Source organism: Lissotriton vulgaris, chromosome 1_1 (assembly GCF_964263255.1).
Source record: "Lissotriton vulgaris chromosome 1_1, aLisVul1.2, whole genome shotgun sequence".
NCBI classification, from domain to species: Eukaryota; Metazoa; Chordata; class Amphibia; order Caudata; family Salamandridae; genus Lissotriton; species Lissotriton vulgaris.
In genome coordinates, this window is record NC_141685.1 from 168,318,290 (window position 1) to 168,339,441 (window position 21,152).

A 21,152-nucleotide genomic window follows, 5' to 3' on the forward strand; every position below is an offset into this window, starting at 1 on the left:
TCGCTAATCGCTCTGGACCCTACTTTATAGTTTTTTAGTGATCCTTTACAGGTATTTGAGGCTAGGATAAAGTCAATAGTTGACATACAGCCGCGCCCATGGAAAGTAGGTAAGAATTGCTGGACCGGGTCAACTAATTCGTTGGCAAAGTCTAGGTCCAAGGTGAAGAGAATTTCATTGAGCTTATTTCCACTCGAAGTATGTGCAAAGTGTGGGATGGGATTTCCGGATTCGGTCTGTAGACCGCAGATTCCGCTTTTATGATTTGGACATAATGGTTGATTGAAATCGCCTCCCCAGATGTACTTTATTGTCGTGTTTAGGTTCGCATTTTGTAGTGAAGATATGTGTGCTACCATTTCATCTAAGTAAGAGCAGCATTCCAGGGTACCTGTGTTATTATAATAGTTTATGATTATGAATAAATTTCTAGATGCTGCCGTCTGGTGTGTAAATTGGATAATTTGGAAAGTGGGTGCTTCCTTTATTAATTTTACTGTAAGTGGTAAGGTATTAGAGAAATAAATCATGAGTCCTCCTTTTGGTCTTCCCTTTGTGCTTGGCGTTGCTTTAGTGAAAAATGTCTTATATCCCACTAGATGGAGAGGGGATGTACGCCAGGTCTCTTGTAGGCACAAGATTTGGTGGCTCCTTGCTGTATTCAGCCATAGAGGGCATGATATTTTTTCAGTTAGGCCTGCAACATTCCAGTAGGCTATACCTAAGCTCATGACCTCATTATTTCCCATGATGGCAGATACTGTCTTGGAGTTGGTGTGAATTTCAGTAGCTGTATCAGGCTCGATGTTTAATCTTTGGCTGGTATCTACTTCTACTAGGTGGGAGCGAATCGAAAGATTGTTTGAATAAGTCAATGCTATCTCTGGTGTGTAGGGCAACTCTGGTAGTGGTGTCGGATATTTATCAGAGACAGGGTGTTGTACGGAGTCTATTTTGTAGTGGTTAAGTTTGTCCATAAATGGTCAGTCGACCATTTCAAGGCACTCAAATCGATTTTGGGTCGGGAAGCCCTGCCATCCTTCGTATGCTTGATAAGGTCTATCCTGCCAATAGGGTATTTGGCGTTCAGCATATCTACCTCTTGGTCCTCCCCTGTCTAAATAATCGCATGGGTACTCCCTCTGATTCCATGGTGTTTGACAGCAAGGGTCCTGATTTCGTAGATCTTTAGAATGATCTTTGGGATAGTGGTGCCATTCCCAGGGTGGAAAGTTGCGGTGTTGTTTCACTGGGGGGTAGAAAAAGGAAAGGTGGCGGGCGTCTATTCCCCCTTTTTTGTCGAGTTGGGGCCAGGCACAAATGTGGTCTACGGTTGCGGGATCTCTACATGTAACGATGATGCAATCACCGCGTATTGTTTTCTTCGTTTTGCCTATCCAGGCTACCCTACGGGCTGTAGTGATCCCTCCCGAGAGATGGGATTCGAGGGGTCTATTTATGCTAAGCCACTGCATGGCCTTGTTTTTAAGTGACCATGCAGTTTCTGGGGTGTCATCTGTTAACTCGGGTACTCCTGTTAAAACTATTGTATATGGAGTAGCATCCGGGGGCATGTGAGCGGGGCGTCTAGCTGTAGAAGGTTTTTTCGGCGTAGTTTTAGGTGTATTCTTGAGTGTTTTTTGAGGGGGTAATGGTTTCGATGACTGGGAGTCAGATTTTTCAGTGCTGATTCTGCTAGGATCCAGATTGGCTGGTGGACCTGGAGTGCCTGCCATGGCCTTACCTACGGTTACTGTTTGCTGTGCTTTTGATTGTGGTGGTTTCTCCTGCTGGGGATGGGGCGTGTTTACAGTGGATTTGGGTATAGTGGACGTTTGTTTTGGATTCTTTTGTACTAAAGAAGTTGTGTTAGGATGATTAACTGTTTTCTGTGGGTGTGATTGGTTTTGCTTTTTTGGCGGGTGCGAGATGTTACGTTGACCCTTTACGTCAATCCGTGTGTTTGTATCTAAGAGGGTAGCCGAGATTATTGTTAGTTGTGCTTCGAGGTTTCTAATACTTAATTGGATAGGCTTTAGATATTGATAAAGTAAGTCCTTGGTTGTGGTGAGAACTTGTGAGGTGATTCTGCAGGTCTTACACTGCTCCGGTCTATTATCGTTCGGAATTGCCTTGTGTGGGAGAGTTGAATCAGAAATGTGTAATATGCTGTTAGAAATTGAAGAGTTTGGATGAGTCGTTTTATGTTCCTGGCAGGGTAAGCTGTGTGTGCCTTCATTATTTGTTGATCGAGTTTTCGGTATTGCCCCTTCTCTCTCGCCTTGCTGGGACAAATTATCGGTGGATTGGATGTCTCCTTCAGTTTGGCAGCCAGCTAGGTCGGGAGTTGCTTCCAAGTCGTCCATTGTTATTGAGGGATCCGACTCGGAGTGCGTGACCGACAGATCAACTACTGATGGTACAGTATTTAGGTCTGAGGCTGAAAGACTCGCAGGAAGAGAACTGTTTTGGGTATTTAAGTTGATTGGGGAGGCGGCGTTTGCTATAGCGCCTAATGATGAGCGCTTCGCGTTTGCGCTCATAAGGTCCATTGAAACTCTCTTCTCCATTAAAGCTATACTTTGATTTATCGTCTCATTTACCCGTGATATGAATAGGTCAATAGGGCCTGTTACCTGTGCTACCTCCTGCGCGTGTTTAGATTTAGGTTTGGAGGCACTTCTTGTTTTGGGCGGCATAATTATTTGTTGCTGGGTCGTTGTTGAAAGAAAGATGGCCCGGTCCGGTCTCTATCGGGCAACAACGGGCCCGCCCTTGGCCCGGGCTTCGCCCCGGGCTGCGTCCCGCGCGCGTCCCGCGCAGCGGTTGCCGCGAGATTTTGTAGCGCTTCTCTGGGGGCGGGGCACTGGAAGGGGGCGCGGCTCTCACAGGAAGAGGACCAGCTGATGATGGTGAATGCTGGTCCTCGCAGTCCTGGGGCCGGCGCCTCGTCCTCCTCTGCGGCCTCGCGTTCTCAAACTCTCAGCAGCGCAGTTGACAGGCAGCTATGCTACTCCTGTAGCGGGAACAGCGGCAGATGAAGGGATCAGAAGCGGTGACTGGCAGTAAGTCTTTATCCACGAGTGGCACCCGCGCAGCGGGTGCCACGAGATTTTGTAGCGCTTCGCTGGGGGCGGGGCACTGGAAGGGGGCGCGGCTCTCACAGGAAGAGGACCAGCTGATGATGGTGAATGCTGGTCCTCGCAGTCCTGGGGCCGGCGCCTCGTCCTCCTCTGCGGCCTCGCGTTCTCAAACTCTCAGCAGCGCAGTTGACAGGCAGCTATGCTACTCCTGTAGCGGGAACAGCGGCAGATGAAGGGATCAAAAGCGGTGACTGGCAGTAAGTCTTTATCCACGAGTGGCACCCGCGCAGCGGGTGCCGCGAGATTTTGTAGCGCTTCGCTGGGGGCGGGGCACTGGAAGGGGGCGCGGCTCTCACAGGAAGAGGACCAGCTGATGATGGTGAATGCTGGTCCTCGCAGTCCTGGGGCCGGCGCCTCGTCCTCCTCTGCGGCCTCGCGTTCTCAAACTCTCAGCAGCGCAGTTGACAGGCAGCTATGCTACTCCTGTAGCGGGAACAGCGGCAGATGAAGGGATCAAAAGCGGTGACTGGCAGTAAGTCTTTATCCACGAGTAGCACCCGCGCAGCGGGTGCCGCGAGATTTTGTAGCGCTTCGCTGGGGGCGGGGCACTGGAAGGGGGCGCGGCTCTCACAGGAAGAGGACCAGCTGATGATGGTGAATGCCGGTCCTCGCAGTCCTGGGGCCGGCGCCTCGTCCTCCTCTGCGGCCTCGCGTTCTCAAACTCTCAGCAGTGCAGTTGACAGGCAGCTATGCTACTCCTGTAGCGGGAACAGCGGCAGATGAAGGGATCAGAAGCGGTGACTGGCAGTAAGTCTTTATCCACGAGTGGCACCCGCGCAGCGGGTGCCACGAGATTTTGTAGCGCTTCGCTGGGGGCGGGGCACTGGATGGCCCAGTAGCTCTGCCATCCCTCCCATATCTTTTCCCATTTACAAGGGCAGCCCCTGCTGAGATACACCCTGTGTTCACCCGTTGACACCAATCAAGATCTACTTCCCAATCCTCCACCCTGGGGGGGAGAGCTGGCTCCTCAACCCCGTGCAATATTACGCTTGCCAACCGCCGAAGCCAGGGCCAGTCATATTCTGCGAAAACTATGCCATGTCACCTCACTCGTGATATCCATGAGGTGCCATTTGGCCCCCATGGGGATCGCTAGTCCCATGACCTGGGACTTTATTCTCATGATCTCTACCCAGTAGCATTGAATTACCGGTCAACTCCACACCGCATTAAAACAAGCCCCCCCCCCCCACATTCCCTTACGCAGAGAGGTGGCCGCCCGCCCTATTCGGTGCAACAAAGTTCTGGAGTAGTAGGTCCTATGTAGGATCTGTAGTTAAATTAGACCAAAACGAGTTCTAATTGCCACCTCCCTGAATTGCCTCAACCCAATCGCCGTAGACAAGCGTGCCTAGATCCCTCTCCCACACATCCCTCCGCGTCCCCAAGGGATCCAGGGAATTGTAGATCAACTTCCTATAGATGGTTGAGATTGCTTTTTCGGTCAGGGGATTAGTTAGCCGATGGTCCTCCAGTGGGGATGCTTCAGGCAACTGCTCCCCTTCCCACATGTGACCATGCAGAGCGTGACCCACCTGCAAATGTCAGAACCGTTTTTAGTCACCTAATTTATACTTTTTTTGTAGGTTTGTGAAGGACACAAGTGCCTGTCCCCTCCACACATCGCCCGGCCGCTCTAAGCTAACAATCCCCATTTTGTGAAGCCCTGCAATCCTCCCGCTGCACTTACGAGATCACCACCATACAGTGGAGTAATTTCAGTCAGCTTACCTTCCCAGCCTAAATATTTGGTAGCCTCTCTCCACACCCTTACCAATGTTTGTGTATGAGTAGGTAGGGTGCACTCATACTTTCTTCGATATAGCACCGGGGTGGGGTAACCTCTCTTGCCCATGGCCTATCCATCTACCCGGTAACAGGTTCTTCACGGTCCGCAAAAATCCAGTTGTTGACTGCGACCAGCTGCGTGGCCCAGTAATACTTGAGAATGCTCCGGACCGCCGGTCCACCTTAAACTCCCCTCTGTAACTTACTCGGCGCGAAGTGCCACCATCCCACAACAGGAGCCGAAGTTCTCAGACTACCTTTTGAAAGAAAATGCCTGGTGGGATCTTAAAGGACGTTTTTTGCACGATGTACAGCGTGCCAGTTTGGGGTATCCCTGCGACACCGGGAGTATATTCCTGCCTGTGGCTCTCTTGTAATGAACACACCCAAATATTTTGTTTGAAATACATTTTTATTTGGTAGGTAAAGAATAGAACACAGGTCCAGATATACACAGCGTTAAGCTCACAACCCTATTTAGGGCCGGCAGCGTACTGTGACAGAGTCTCCAAGAGTATAGAGAAGCAGTAGCAAAGTAGCTTGAACACAGCATGTCGCCTACAACCTTTGTGCCACATTATGTATAGCAATATTGGTCTATTGTGGGAAGTCGCAGGACCCTTTAAAAACAACAGCACTAAGAACACAGGAAAGAAGCCCATAAGAAGTGAGCAGTTATGAGTGGACAGAAAAGTGTCGGAAAGAGAAAAGGTAGTAGGAAAGACAGATTACGCCCAAATATTTAAAGCCATGTAGTGCCACCCGAACTGTGCACCTAGAGTGTAGCCGCATGGTCCATTGCCTCCAGCAGGAATATTAAGAACATCTTCCAATTGATCCTCCATCCTGAATGATCTCCAAATATGTGAAAAATTTGTAAGATTTGTTCACTCGAGAAAGCTGGTTGTGTGTCATATAGCAAAACATCAGTGTAGAGGGAGATTCTCTCATCCCACTCCTGATAAACTGGAATACCCCATCTGAGAGGTCCTGGCTAACCCACGCACCTGAGAAAAGCATAGAAGACAAGGAACATCCCTTTCGGAGGGAAAAGACTCGGGAGACTGTATTATTGACGCTCATGCGCACTAGAGGGGCCACATTACAAGAGCTTGACAGCAACGCCACTGGTTTTAGCAAAGGAATCCCCTGTTGCATATGGTACTCCATTAAGGTGTTGGAGATTTAAGCACGTTCCCTGGTGTGGCATAAAGCCCGATTGATCAGGATGAACCACTGTTGCAATTACTGTCCGCAGGCAGATTGCCAGGGTGTACGCAAGGACCTTAGCCTCAAACTTAAGCAGGTAGATAGGTCTATAAGACCCACACTCAGTTGCTGGTTCGACCTTTTCTGGGATGACCACCACCTCAGACGTTCTTTGTTCCTCTGGGAGACACCCTTATTTTCAGGCAGTCTTAAACCTCCTCTGGAGGCACTCTCTGCTTTTATATATTTGTAAGGGGAGCTCATCAGGCCCTGTCGCTTGCCCTGTTTGCAAGGTTCCTATTGTCTTATTTATTTAGTCTACTGGCAGGTTTTGGTCTAGTGCGTCTCAGTCCTCATTCGTTAGCATTGGCAGGGTCAGGTCTTTCAGGAAGTCTCTCCCAGTATTACCGTCCCATTGTTGTCAGTGTCCTCAAGGATCCAGTTCCGTCCTTTGTCTTGTCTCTCTAACCATGCAAGCAACTCATTGGCTTTATCACCAACATCATAGAGACCATTCTGGGTAGCCAGCGCATGAGTGCCCGCTATTTTCCATTAGTGCTCTTAATGTGTGCTGCTTCAGTTAATGGTGTAATGGGAAAGAATCTCAATCCCCACTTACAAAGCGTGCCTCCAGGAAAGCACCTTCCCTGTCCTGAGCCTCACACTTCAATTTACGTTCCTTCGGCATTCCCCCAATCAAGGTTTGTTGCTTGGCTTGAATTACTGCCTTGAATTCATCCTATAGCACGCAAGACGATTCAACAGGCCGCCCGGTCTCCATAAAATAGAAGTCTGCTCCATCTCTCATACGAGCTTTGAACATCTTGTCTTATAAATATCACAGATCAACCCTTGGGGGTAGCATGAAGTCCACAACCGGACCATCGAGTTGCATCTCCACCAGCGAATGGTCTGAGATTCCCCCTGCTATGTGTGTAGCGGCACTAAAATCAACTTTATGGACAGTCTGGGTGAAAGGATGGTGCAGGCATGCCAGACTACCATGTGCTGCAGGCAGGTGCGTCCGGTTCTGATCTCCTCTTCCCCTCTAGGGGCATTTAGGAGTATCATGAATATAGTATAGGTGCAGTTCTGTCACTCCAGTCACCCCAATGCGTATATGCTCTGTCGTAAACATCTTACCCTTCCACAGGATGAGTCAGTCTTGCTTGGGTCTCTTTCCTGTTTCCCGGCACTTGAATGGCATGCCCGAACACTCGAGAGAGCAGTGACCCACCAGCAGGCTTTTGTGGAGTGCTTTTGTCCTGGAGGTAGTGCTGCATTCAGTAGGGCACCACTCTGTCTTTTCTTTGCCTTTGCCTGAAGATCAGCAGTCCCAAGGTAGCAGTCACACCTGGCCTGTCTGTAAGTGCAGCCCCCTCTGGAGGCACGACCGTCAGCAATTGAGCCCACACTGTGGCCGGCTCAGACAGGGTGTTCAACACTGGGGTAGTTGTAGTCCCTCATGGGCCTCTGACACAGAGTAGTCAGGAATTCAGCCGCTAAAATCCCAACACAGGCTTTCCAGTAAGCCAATAGATTCAGACCCAGTTGTGTTAGGAATTTGGCAAATGCAACCTTGAACGGGCCGGTTGGCAGCACACAATCGTCCAACTGGGCCTCAACAATCACGTTGTTGTAGAGTATTAGATTCTGCCTTGAACTGTTGTGAGCGTCTTGGGGGTGGGGGTGTCCCTCAGACTAGCGGTTTACTCTGTCGCACTCTCACATTGCATTTATCCTACGCACACCAACACCCTAAACATGCACTTGATGTTGGCGCAAAGTCTGGGCACAGGCATAGAAATTGAGCATTACATGGGTGTGTCAGTAGGACGCCACTCCAATGACCATGATGCAAAGATCTCACCAGGCTATTGATCCTTACAACAGGGTGCATTGCCACCACCGCTCTAGCTGTTAAACCCATGACAGTCCTCTGCCTTAAATAAGGGCACACTTGGTGTGACCCTCCAGGTCACAGGACCCGTCCTAGACCTCTCATAGTCCCTTGTTAGAAGTTGCACAGTGCTGGAGTGGCAGAAAGATCTCATGTAATTGTTTTTTTTAACTTTGTGGTAGATTTACCCCAGTAACGTCCAGTTGCAAGTTTGACGCAATGGACTGAAGAGTTGCCACGAGGAACAGATTCTTCTGCCTGTCAAACCACATGCCATTCACTATTTCATAGTGTTTTTCTGCTTTTATTTGCCACTTATTTTAGGCAGGTGGTAGATATATGCATGTGGTTGGTTGGGGGGAGATAGGTGAAGCAGGGGAGGGAAGGGGAAAGCATTTCCTAACAGAGGGAGTAAGGTAAATTGTATTTACATGATTAACGAAAATCTTACAATTACTACATTCTTAAAGAAAACACCACTTTAAAATACAGACCAATAATTTTAACATTTCAAAAAATCCAAATTAGTTTGATTAACATAAACACAATTTATAGACATTACATCAGACCGTCATCTTTCCAGGACTTTATAGTGTCAATTAATATTTCTGTAATTTATGTGTGATATCATAAAAATTGTCCTAAATGTTGTCCTTAATTATCTTAGACTTCCAGATTTCCTATGGACACCTCACAAGTATCCCACTTCTTTTTAACAAGTATTAAAAATGTTGTAAAATTGGCGTTCATCTTAATAACCGTTGGTCTAAAACAAACTACCATGACATGTCTGCAGGTACGAACACCTCTGTCAATGAAGCAGTTTTTCAAATATCGTTTTCTTTCTGCCATCATTACTGCACATATACAAACAAAATGCAAAATACTTTCGTCCCATAGGTTGCATAGTCTGCCCATAGTCAGCTTAGATGGTCTCAACCAGGGCACTACATGTTTTAAGCCAGGTAAGTTGCGGAATCGTGCTTTCATAAAGGTGTTTTTGGTTTGTAGAGACCATGGTATTTATAAATATACTTGGACCTTAAGACTTGTACATTCCTGGACCAACATGCATGCGTGGGATCTCTTAATAAACAGTTCTTTGTCTTTTGAAAGTGACAAATATTTAACTGATTTGTTAATTATTTTCTTAAACTATGTACTGTTAAATACATTTCCCAGATCTCAGCAATTGACAATTCTTCAGGAGCTTTTTTCAGATATTTAAAGGACAATTTTTTTCATTTTGTTGCATTCCTTTCCACAAAAATGTGCACATTGGGTTATTGATATTAGTTTCGATTTGTCTCCAGGTCTTAACATACTGACCCATTCTTGCATATTGTTGATTACAAAAGCCAAATTCTAGCCTTATCTGAGCAGGTGATACATTAAGTGGATGCCGAATCAGATGTTTAAATGTATTTGTGATAGCATTATTTAATAATGCAGAATCCGAAACACAGAGTATTTCACTTCCATATAAGGCTCAGGAGCAATTTCGCTTTTATTACTTTTATTAATGGGGTATAAGTTGGGCCTCCCAAGGAGCTATAAAGTAGGCGAAAAGCCCCTTGTAGACTTTTGGCTCTTTTCTTCATCTCCATTTTATGGTATGAAAAAGATCCTTTCTCGTCAAACAGTATCCCAAGATATTTAATACATTTAACTTTTTATCTAGCTACCTCTTTTGGTGGTGCCACTTGAATTGACTGCCCTTCCGATTCTTGGTACTGACTTCCATTACTTTTGTTTTTGTTTTGTTTATTGTCATTTTGTTCTCAATTGAATACATTGATGTTTTGTTTATTAATTGCTGCAGTCCTATCCTTGTTTGGCTTAGCAGGACGACGTCATCAGTGTATATAATAAGTTTGATATTTGTTTCTCAGCCAGCTTTGGTGAGTCTGCTAACTTATTGTTTATTGCAAGGGTAAAGTCTGATAAAGATAGATTAAATAAATATGGAGCTAAAACACACCCTTGCTTTAAGCCTAAAGTTTTTTTAATTTTCCTCGAAAGTTTTGAGCCATTCCCTAGCCGGACTCTTGTCCAAGTATTGGTATATAACAATTGTATTGCATTTACAAGGCTGAAGCTAATGCCATAACAATCCTGTTTCCTCCATAAAATCTGCCTATTTACACAGTCAAAGGCAGCTTTATAATCAACAAAAAATCTATTATTAGGTGATTTTAACTACCACGTGGACGATCAGTCCAATATTGACACAGGAAAATTGATCTCTGCAATGAACATCCTGAACCTGATACAAAAGGTTACCGGCCCCACCCATCAAGCAGGTCACACGCTTGATCTTTTATTTACAAATTTGCCGAATGTCATGCTTATGACTCCCATTCCATTATTATGGACTGACCATTTTCTTGTGAAATTCTCTATAAGCAGCCATAGATCTAAAACCATAATAAATAAAAAACAAAAAGCATGCAGAAACATGAAAAAAATTACTTTGGCCTCCTTTTCTGAGAACTTCACGACAGACCATATAAACCTTAGGGAAAATGTACATCTTGGAGCTATACACCTGGAGTCTGCTATCCATAAGACACTGGACAAGATAGCCCCTATTCGAAAGGTGTACTGTAGGGAAAAAACCTCACCATGTTTTACTGACCAACTAAAACATCTTAAAACCCAAACAAGAAATGCCGAAAAAACCTGGCGAAAAACTAAAGACCCCAACGATCGTAAAATCTACCAAACCCTACACACCAAATATATGAGGGAAATCAAAGCAGCAAAAAGAACTCATATAGCTGAACGAATAAATAAAGCTGAAAACTCGTCCAAAGAGCTCCATCACATTCTAAAAGAACTTACTTCCTTTAAAAGTTTGCAAGAAACCCCAAAAACAAATGAATGGACGGAAGACCTTTCTATGTTCTTAGACGAGAAAATTAAAAAAATATGTCAATTTTTTTAAATAGAAAATATATCTCTCCAACACCTGGAACAGGAGTTACACATGAATCAAGACATACACAGAAATGTCTCTTCCTCTAACTGGTCCACTTTCGAGTTGTTGGACAACGAAAAAGCCATGCGTCTAGGACGGAAAATTAAATCAGGCTCTCCTTGCGATCACCTAACCTCTAAACTATTTTCCACTCTTGCTCCAGTGTTGGTTCATCCTCTCTCCTGCCTTCTAAACACATCCCTGACAGAAGCGGAATTCCCTAAAATCTGGAAAGCGGCTAGAGTAAAACCACTATTAAAAAAGCCCGGTGCGGATGTAAACACTTTCTCAAACTACCGGCCCATTTCCTTGCTACCCTTCTCAGGGAAAGTATTGGAGGCATTTGTTAATGAGCAGCTGATAGGCTATCTCGAGAGGAACAATCTACTCGACCCCTCTCAGTCAGGTTTCCATGCTGCCCACAGCACGGAGACAGCCCTGATCGAGGTCACTGATAATATCAGATTTGCCCTTGACAAACGTCAATCGTGCATTCTGGTACTTTTAGACCTATCGGCTGCCTTTGACACCATCTCCCATCACATCTTGGTCAGAAGGCTATGGGAGTGTGGTGTCAAAGGGCAGGTTTTAAGGTGGTTTATCAGCTATCTGTCAGATCGAACAACCACACTGCAAACAGATGAAACCTTAGCCAGCACACGGCCAGTTACAAGGGGTGTGCCTCAGGGCTCTATCCTCAGCCCCTCGCTTTTTAATGTTTATATGGCCCCGTTGGCCAACCTCATTAGGGCATATGGATTTGACGTGTTATCATATGCTGATGACACGCAAATACTAGTCACCCTTGGCCATGATATAAATGATACCAAAAAGCGCTTCAAAAAATGCCTGGTAGAGGTAAAAAATTGGATGAGTCTGAATCACCTACAACTGAATGGTGCTAAATCTGAAATAATGACATTTGGCCAAGCCAGTGTACACTGGACCCAGGATTGGTGGCCCCCGGAAATGGGGGAATGCCCTGTCCCAAAAGAATCCGTCCACAACCTTGGAATCCACATGGATAATAAATTATCCATGAAGGATCATGTAAACCACACTGTTGGGACCTGTTTTGGAATCATGCAAAGCCTACGCAGAGCTTTTAAATGTCAAGTCAAGTCAAGTCAGAGAATTTATATAGCGCACTACATACCCGGAGGGTCTCAAGGCGCTTAGGGAGGGGAGGACGCTTACTTGTCAAATATCCACGTTTTAAGTTGCTTTCTAAAAGCTAGGTGGTTCTGGGTAAGGCGAAGGTAGGTGGGGAGTGAGTTCCATGTTTTAGCTGCCAGGTATGAGTAGGATCTGCCTCCCATGGTGGTCTTGTTGATGCGGGGAACAGTGGCGAGGGCTTGGCTGGAAGAACGTAGTTGGCGGGAGGGGGTGTAGAAGGACAGTCGTGAGTTGAGGCATTCTGGTCCGATGTCGTAGAGTGATTTGTGTGCGTGGGTTAGCAGTCGGAAAGTGATCCTCTTATTGACGGGTAGCCAGTGGAGGTCTTTCAGGTGGCCAGAGATGTGTTCGTTACGTGGGATGTCTAATATGATCCTGGCTGAGGCGTTTTGGATTCGTTGGAGTTTCTTCTGGAGTTTAGCGGTAGTACCTGCGTAGAGGGTGTTTCCGTAGTCCAGTCGGCTCGTGACCAGAGCATGGGTGACAGTTTTTCTGGTTTCAGTGGGGATCCAGCGAAATGTTTTTTTGAGCATGCGAAGAATGTTGAAGCAGGATGAGGATACGGCGTTGACTTGTCTGTTCATTGAGAGTGAAGAGTCCAGGATAACGCCTAGGTTCCGTGCGTGGTCTGTCGGGATGGGTGCTTTTCCAAGGGCTTCCGGCCACCAAGAGTCGTCCCATGCAGAGGGGGATGTACCTAGGATGAGGACTTCTGTTTTATCTGAGTTCAGTTTCAGACGGCTTTGTTTCATCCATTCGGCAACTTCTTTCATTCCTTCGTGTAGGTTTGTTTTGGCGGTGCTGGGGTCATTGGTGAGAGAAAGGATCAGTTGAGTGTCATCCGCGTAGGAGATGATGTTGAGGTTGTGTTGGCGAGCGATGGCCGCAAGGGGGCTCATGTATACGTTGAAGAGAGTGGGACTGAGTGAGGATCCTTGTGGTACGCCACAGATGACTTCAGTGGCTTCGGATTTGAATGGTGGAAGGCGGACTCTCTGGGTTCTTCCGGTGAGGAATGAGGTGATCCATTTGAGTGCTTTTCCTTGTATTCCGATGTTTCTGAGGCGTTGTAAAAGGGTACTGTGGCAGACTGTGTTGAAGGCTGCAGAGAGGTCGAGGAGGATGAGGGCGACTGTGTCTCCATTGTCCAGTAGAGTTCGAATGTCGTCTGTTGCTGCGATGAGGGCGGTCTCAGTGCTGTGTTTTGCTCGGAAGCCAGATTGTGAGGAGTCGAGGGATTTGTTGGCTTCGAGGAAGGCGGCGAGTTGGTTGTTGACAGCTTTCTCGATGACTTTAGCTGGGAAAGGAAGGAGCGAGATGGGGCGGTAATTTTTGAGTTCGGTGGGGTCAGCTGTGGGTTTTTTCAGAAGGGCGGTGAGTTCAGCGTGTTTCCAGCTTTCCGGGAAGGTGGCGGAGTTGAAGGAGCAGTTGATGACGTCTCGGAGGTGCGGTGCTATGATTGAGTCTGCTTTGTTGAAGATGTGGTGAGGACATGGGTCTGTGGGGGATCCTGAGTGGATAGAGTTCATCAGGCGGATGGTGTCCTCAGTGGAGATTGGGTTCCAGTCGTTAAGAGCGTTCAAGGGGGAAGAATGTTCAGCATATGGTTGGGTGGGTTGGTCTCCGGGTTGGTTGTCGAAGCTGTTGTGGATGTCTGCAATTTTGTTGTGGAAGAATAAAGCCAGGGAGTCGCAAAGGGCTTGAGAAGGGGTGATGTCGTTGGAGTTGGCCGAGGGGTTGGTAAATTCCTTGACGATGTTGAAAAGTTCCTTGCTGTTGTGGGCGTTGTTGTCTAGTCGATCCTTGAATGCTGTTTTCTTGGCCTTTCGGATTAGTTGGTGGTGTGTGCGGGTGGCGTTTTTGAAGGCGTCCTTGGTGCTAGTGGTTGGGTCTTTTTTCCAGGCCTTTTCAAGGGAGCGGCAGAGTTTCTTGGACTTCTTAAGATCATCGTTGAACCATGAGGCCTTCTTGCTGCCAGGTTTGCGTTGGCGTTTTTTCAGTGGTGCTAGGATGTCGGCGGTGTTGGATAACCATAGGGTAAAGTTGGCGGCGGCTTGGTCTGGGTTAGAAGAGTGGGCTGGGGTGTTTAGAAGGAGCGATGAGGAGATCTGGTCGATGGTGATTTTGTTCCAGTTTCTTTGCAGAGTTGGTTGGAGGTGGTTGGTGGGTTTCGGCTTGTTGTAGGTGAAGTGAACGCAGCTGTGGTCAGTCCAGAGGAGATCCGTAGTGTGGCTGAAGGAGACATGATTGCTGGAGGTGAAGATGGGGTCGAGTGTGTGACCTGTGATGTGGGTGGGGGAAGTGACCAGTTGTTTAAGTCCGAGGTTGGCGAGGTTGTCCAAGAGGGTGGTGGTGTTGCGGTCGTTGTTTTTTTCAAGGTGAAAGTTGAGGTCTCCCAGAAGGATGTAATCTTTGGAGGGGAGCGCGTGTGGAGTGATGAAGTCCGTGATGTCTTCACTGAATTTTGCGCGGGGTCCTGGTGGTCTTTAAAGGAGGGTGCCTCTGAGTGTGGTCTTGGGGTCGATGTGGATCTGGAAGTGAAGGTGTTCAGAGTTGGCGAGGTTGACGTCAGAGCTGGTTGAGATGTGGATTGATTTTTTATGGACGATAGCGATTGATACCAAAAGAAGCACGCAGAGTCCTAGTTCAGGGCCTCATAATAAATAGGTTAGATTATGGTAACTCCCTTTTGCTTGCCATAAATGAGTGCCATATCAAGAAATTACAAGTTGTTCAAAACACTGCTGCTCGTCTGATTCTGGGACTACCAAAACGATCCCCCTTCCTGCCATGCCTAAAAAGTCTACACTGGCTCCCTGTAAAAAAAAGAGCCATTTTTAAAACCATGTGTCTGGTTCATAAACATATGTACGGCACAGGACCAAAATACTGGAACCGAAAATTGACATGGTACCAGCCTGGTCGAGAACTGAGATCTAGCTCTAAGTTCCAACTCACGCCATCTAGAGTTCAAACAGCTAGAAATGGTGGACGCGCTTTTTCCTATATGGCACCACTCCTATGGAACAAACTTCCTCTAAACATCCGTACAACTATCGAACACATGAGTTTCCGAAAGTTGTTGAAAACATGGCTTTTTAGCTAGGCCTTCATCTTTAGGATCATTCACCATCCTTTTTCTGGGACTGTCCGCATGCGCCATGAGACTCCCTCACGGGATGTGATATGTTTGCGCAATACAAATATCCAGACTAGACTAGACTAGACTAAATATAATGGCTATTTTTTTGTTTGATATTTTTCCATTAAAATTCCCAGTGTTAACACATTTGTTGTTGTACCTTGACCGTGTACAAACCCGATTGGTTCGGTGGAATTAAATGGTTTTCATTAGCCCAATCAATTAACTCCTTAAGTAGAACCGATGCAACTAATTTAGCTTCAGTATCTTAGAGCGTAATTAATCTGTAATTGGACGGGAGGGACCAATCCCCACTTTTATATATAGGAGAAATTATAGATCCCTTCCATGCCTCGGGGACTGTTCTTGATTGGAGAGCATGATTAAATACTGGTGTTAGATAGCTCGACTAATATGATGCTTTCTCCTTATACAACACAGCGGGAATCCCACTTGGGCCTGGGGCGCCATTGGATCTCTGATTCTTTGTTAATATACATACTTGGTTTTGAGTTATCTTTCTTTTCTCCTCCAATTCATAGCCCAATCAGTAGAATTCACAGCCATTTTAGGAGTAGGATTCAAATGCATATCTATGAATGATACCCATTCAGATTCAGTTAATGTTGATGAAGTAGATTTCCTACTAGATCTACTCAGTTTGTTTACTAGAATCCAGAAGGCTCTTGAATTATTCCTTTTGCAAGCATATAGAGCTTTTGCCCACAACAATTGCTTTTCTTGCATTTTGTCCTTCCAGACCATTTTCCTTACTACTGTATTTATCTTTTTAAGTTTTACTCTGTAAATTAAATTAACTGGGAACTTTTTTTACCAATCTCAGGATTCTGTTACGTATTTTTTTTAATTGATGGCTTTCAAACTAAATTTTCACCAATGAACATGCTGTTTTTTCCTCCACTAACCTTTATTAGCATATTATTGAGATTGACTGGTAATTAATTGCTGTGTGAAGAAAGACCATTTTTCGACAGCATTCGAATAATCTCCTTCGAAGTGAAAATCAACAATTGCCTGCGCAGTGTTTGTAATAGAATCTTTGGTGTTATCTGACCAATAAAGTTTCTTATAATTTACTGTCGTTATTTCTCCCGGAAGTGTCATAGTTTTCAAATCTTAGGCCATTTAGGTTTAACTCCATTATTTGTTGATCGTGGTCGCTTATATCTATTCCCACTATCTGATAAGACAGAAATGTATGAAATAGATGCAACAATGCTATGGTATAATCTATTCTAGACCTATGATACCCTTCTTGAAAAGTCCATGCTGATGGCGAATCTTGGGGAAATTGCTCATTTAGCACCCTTAGACCTATGATGTATAATTCTTTTACAAGAGTCTTGCCGATTTTTTCATTCTTTTGTTCCCTCATACCCATTGTTGATGATAATTTTGGAATTGACCATAAGTAATTTTGCCATTGTATTTCAACATCTCTATCGTAAGACCATAGCATGTTCATGTTATATTTCCCGGTAATAATAATCTCAGTTTGGGTGTCATTGTCCAGTTGCTGCGTTATCATAATTATCAAATTGGTCGCCATTGTTCTTCGTGATTATATACGTTGATTACTACACGAGATTTAATTATATTTTGCTCCTTGTATCGTATTTTGACAATTAGATCATCCTTTTGACTTGGGACGTCCATTTCACTTACCATTTTTAGCTCAGTTGATATAAAAAATAGCCAAACCCCCACAAGGTCTGCCATAGTTACTTGTTCTCTTAGCTAATGAGTAATAACCCTATACCCTTCCAATCTAAAAGGAACAAAAGCCCAAGTGTCTTGTAAACAAATGATTTGAAAACACCACAAAGTAGCTAATTGGTTATTCTGAATCTTTGCTTGAACGCCATTTATATTCCACGAACATAATCGGACCCTTTCATTCATAATTGTTGGCCCCCTTAAAGAAACTTCAGATTGTCGATGTCAATCCTGCCTGACATTATGGAGGGCTGCTGTTAGCCAACCTAATTTGACAGTGTCAAATAATAATTCTCCTATTTTTTCCCTCTAATTATTTTAAAAGATGCCTGTTGGCCATACCTATGGGGTTTTTTAATATGGAGTATTTCTTATTATTCTCGGTTCTCATTTGGTTATGATTTTGTAATTTTGTTGAAACAAAAGGGCTAGGATAGGAAGATTGCAGGGGAGTTTTTTTTAATCCCCAGTTCTGAAAGAGATTATGTTTTTGCATAATACGGCTGGCGGCAGTAGAAGATGTCCAAATTACTAATGTTGATTCGCGATTATTATTCTTGGTGTGTCTAATTCAATTGATTCTATGCAGGTACATTTAATTTTCTTTAATGAGGGTACTGCATTACACAATTTTAATATGTTCCCACGAGTCAAGATATCATTATTACCTCTAGATTGATATTCTGGCGTAAAAATTACCTGCACCACTCCTTTTTTATCTGGGTTATTTAATTTAACTTGTTGCAGACTATTTTCACCTTGAGCATGTTCAATTAACCTTCCATTATGATTACTAACAGTTTGAGACTATGATTGTCGATGTTTATGTAACTGCTTCGTTTTGGTTCCCAGATCTTGTGGTAATTTAATATCCTTCCAGGTTTTTAACAAATCTCTATTTGTTTCATCTTCTCTAATACTCTCACTCTTTGCTCTATTTGTTTCCAATTGTGATGGCTTATTCTCCACCTGCTTATTACTTTCCTCCACTTGCAGCATTTCTAAGGACTGAATTTTCCATTCTCTACCATTTCCATACTATCAGCTTGCTTGTTTAACCCCTTCGATGCTCATGACGAGCTCAGCTCATCATGAGGCACAGTTGAGCTGTGCTGATGACGAGCTGAGCTCGTCATGAAACCATAGTATTCAAGCAGGTGCAGCACAGGAGGGGAAAACACCTAGCAGCCAAGGTGTTAAGCATTTATTTTTCATAACTGCTTTTACCTCCGATATATCCTTATTAAATAGAGGGTAAAAGGGTTTTATTGGTAACATTTGTTTACCCTCACCTTCACAATATGATATTTGGTCATGGTTGTTTCCAGTGTTCAATCTCACTATATCTGATCAATTTGTATTTTTTTTCTTTTAGAAGCTTTATTTCTTGCTTTCTGTTGTTTTTTCCTCTGTCTTTTTGATAGATGAACTTCTGGAGCTGCGTTTGTCAATGTTGATTGTGTCCAGCATAGGTGTATCACTTCTTGATCTTTTGTTTTATCATCTATTTTTTCTTTAACAACAACAGTATTGTCTTTACATTTTATTGTATCTTTAGAGGGGCAGTCGGTCTTGATGGGTTGAATTCCCACATTAGGAAAATTCCCTTTTACATTGTCAATTATCGTTTTTAAAATATCCGGAATGGTAGCAAGTTTGTTAATTAGCGGGGCACAACTACACTCTGCATACGTAGATATTGGCTGAGATTCTGCCCTTACTATTAAATTATTTGGCGTTGTTATCTTCTGCTCAATTCCGGCAACAGAGGATGCCATAGCCGTCAAGAGATCTATTTGGACCTCCATTTTGTTGGACTGATATGTTAAAGCGTCCAGATTTAATTGCGAGGTTTTGAAGAATAAATCCCAAATTGCTCCCGCGTTCCCACTTCCAGGTACCTGAGTACCTGGGCTATGGTGTTGCCCATTTATGAATGATAGGTCCTTATACTCCTCTTTTTGTGGTCCTCGAAAATCATGTCCCTCGTCACAGCCGCCGCACCAGCAGCACCGCAGGCCAAGGCTCCTTTGACCCCTGCAGCGTCCGCCGCACGAGCAGCACCAGCAGTGCCTTAGCACTGCGGTGCCGGCAGTGGCCGTTCCTGCCCCCAAAACAGATCCGTCGAACTTAAAGCGCCCGTATAACAGGACGCGGGTGAAGCGGGAGAAACCTTCGGGAGCGGGAACTGGTCACAAAACAAACCCGGGCAGTCGTCCCAGGCTCCGCTCCTCTTGCTCGTTAACTCCTCCTCGGCTCGGCCCCTCGGCTCTACTCGATACGCTCTGCACTCAATGCCGAATCATAGGCCGACAACGACTGTGAACACCAACAGAGGGAAGAATTGTGGTTTTCCCCCAGTTAGTAAAGAAAACAACATAAGTCTTGGCTGCTTCTGCTGCACCCCCAGAGTCGCATGCGTCTTTTCAGTCTAATTTTTCTGTCTGGAAAATAATTGTGTCCTGATTTTCTGCACCCAGTAATTCCAGGCGCAGAAAAACCTAACAACTGATAATCAGGTGGAATAAAATGAACACATGAAAGTACGCCTTCATTTTATTGCCTTGATTCATACTCTGGACCATAGTCGAGGGATAGGTCTAGGCATAGTCCTCGCAGCACATAATAGATTTGTTTGAGGCAGAGGCCAAAACTCAAAAGTCAGGATACCAGATACAAGTAGGCGGTAACTCAGGGCAGGGGAGAATGCCTGTTGTCCGTGGCGGAGTCCTTCCCGTCCCAGAAATCTGCATTACAAATTAATTAATAGTGTATATTATTTTAATATCAGTTTGGTGCCAGTCCATATGACTTTAATATCTGCCTTTGGGATTCTATGTTACAACTCCATAGGGTATCCTTTGTGAGCTTAATAAAATGCTGAAAATTCTACAAATCCTCACTCCTACATCCAAGTACTCTCAGGCTACCATTCTACACTCTGCTCTGTCTGAAAAACAGCTCAACATTTTAAAAATCCTGCATTGATGTGGCTTGTGAATTATTATTTTTGGAAATGTACATGTATTAACTATTTAATTTTAATACTGTAGGTGATTGAAATTACGGACGAAGAAAGCAAGATTTAGCACTAAGCCACTAAATGTCAGTGCCATAAGAAGGATTATTTTGAAAAACTGAAGGACATCCAGCATTCAACGTTTAAATAATTTCCAAAAATCTAAGTGTGGCGAGGAAAGTACTCTACCTGTAAGTGAAGTCTCTAATTTTGCATTTCATTAATCCAGAGCAAAGCCATATCTGTGCACACAGCATCAGAAATAATGTAGAAAGACCACTTCAGCATCCTCATCTGAAATATTATCAGAAAGACAAATTGCCTCAGCATGACAGAATAACGTTCATCTAAAGCGTCATGTAATTCTAGAGAGGATGCACACACTGCATTAAAGAAAGTTACAACAAAAGGTTTCTTCTGCATACCATCAAAGAAAAGACGCTCCAAGAAGACCCAGAAGCTGACACGTTAACAACCAAAAGATTGGAAAATCACCTTTGTTCAACAACCGTTTTTAACCAGTTACACAAGTTTGAGACTATCTGCCTCTGGATATAACACCTCGACCCACTCTGCTCACTCTGGCGAAAACCTTAAAAATTCACAACTTTATTGTTTTCATGACCATCTCAGATTGTTTCCTTTTTAATGTGTACTGTTCTGTAATTCTATGTAAATCGCCTCAACATTCTGTTGTGCAGGAGTGATATGTAAAACTGTTAAATATAAAAATGGATTAAATGAGCACCGTTGCGCTATAGCTAATGTAAATAAATCCTCGTCTTCAGAACTACACCTTACACCAAACATCGAAAGGGTAAAATTAACTGATGTTCTGCGACTGGTGAGCCACAATAGTACTGTGCATGTTCTAATGTTCTCAGTTACTGCCATTACTCCAGTGCAAAAAGGTACTTCTCAGTTTAATCATTAAATATCAGACTAACACCTTATCACTGCATTGCTAAGAACCTATACAAATAGATTTGAGAAAAACTTCAGTCACAAAATAAGTTGCTGCCGGAGAGGCTATAACCAAAATACTTTTATCTGCT

At 44.5% G+C, this 21,152-nt stretch overlaps 1 long non-coding RNA gene across 2 annotated transcripts in view; it reads left to right on the plus strand.

Moving 5' to 3' along the window:
* The window catches only part of LOC147738015 (uncharacterized), a 72,635-nt gene extending 51,793 nt beyond the window's left edge, over positions 1-20,842 (plus strand). For both annotated transcript variants that reach the window (XR_015307443.1, XR_015307444.1), the window contains exon 3: positions 20,132-20,842. This is a non-coding gene — a long non-coding RNA (uncharacterized LOC147738015). The remainder of the gene's footprint in view (positions 1-20,131) is intronic.
* The last annotated feature ends 310 nt before the right edge of the window (positions 20,843-21,152 follow it).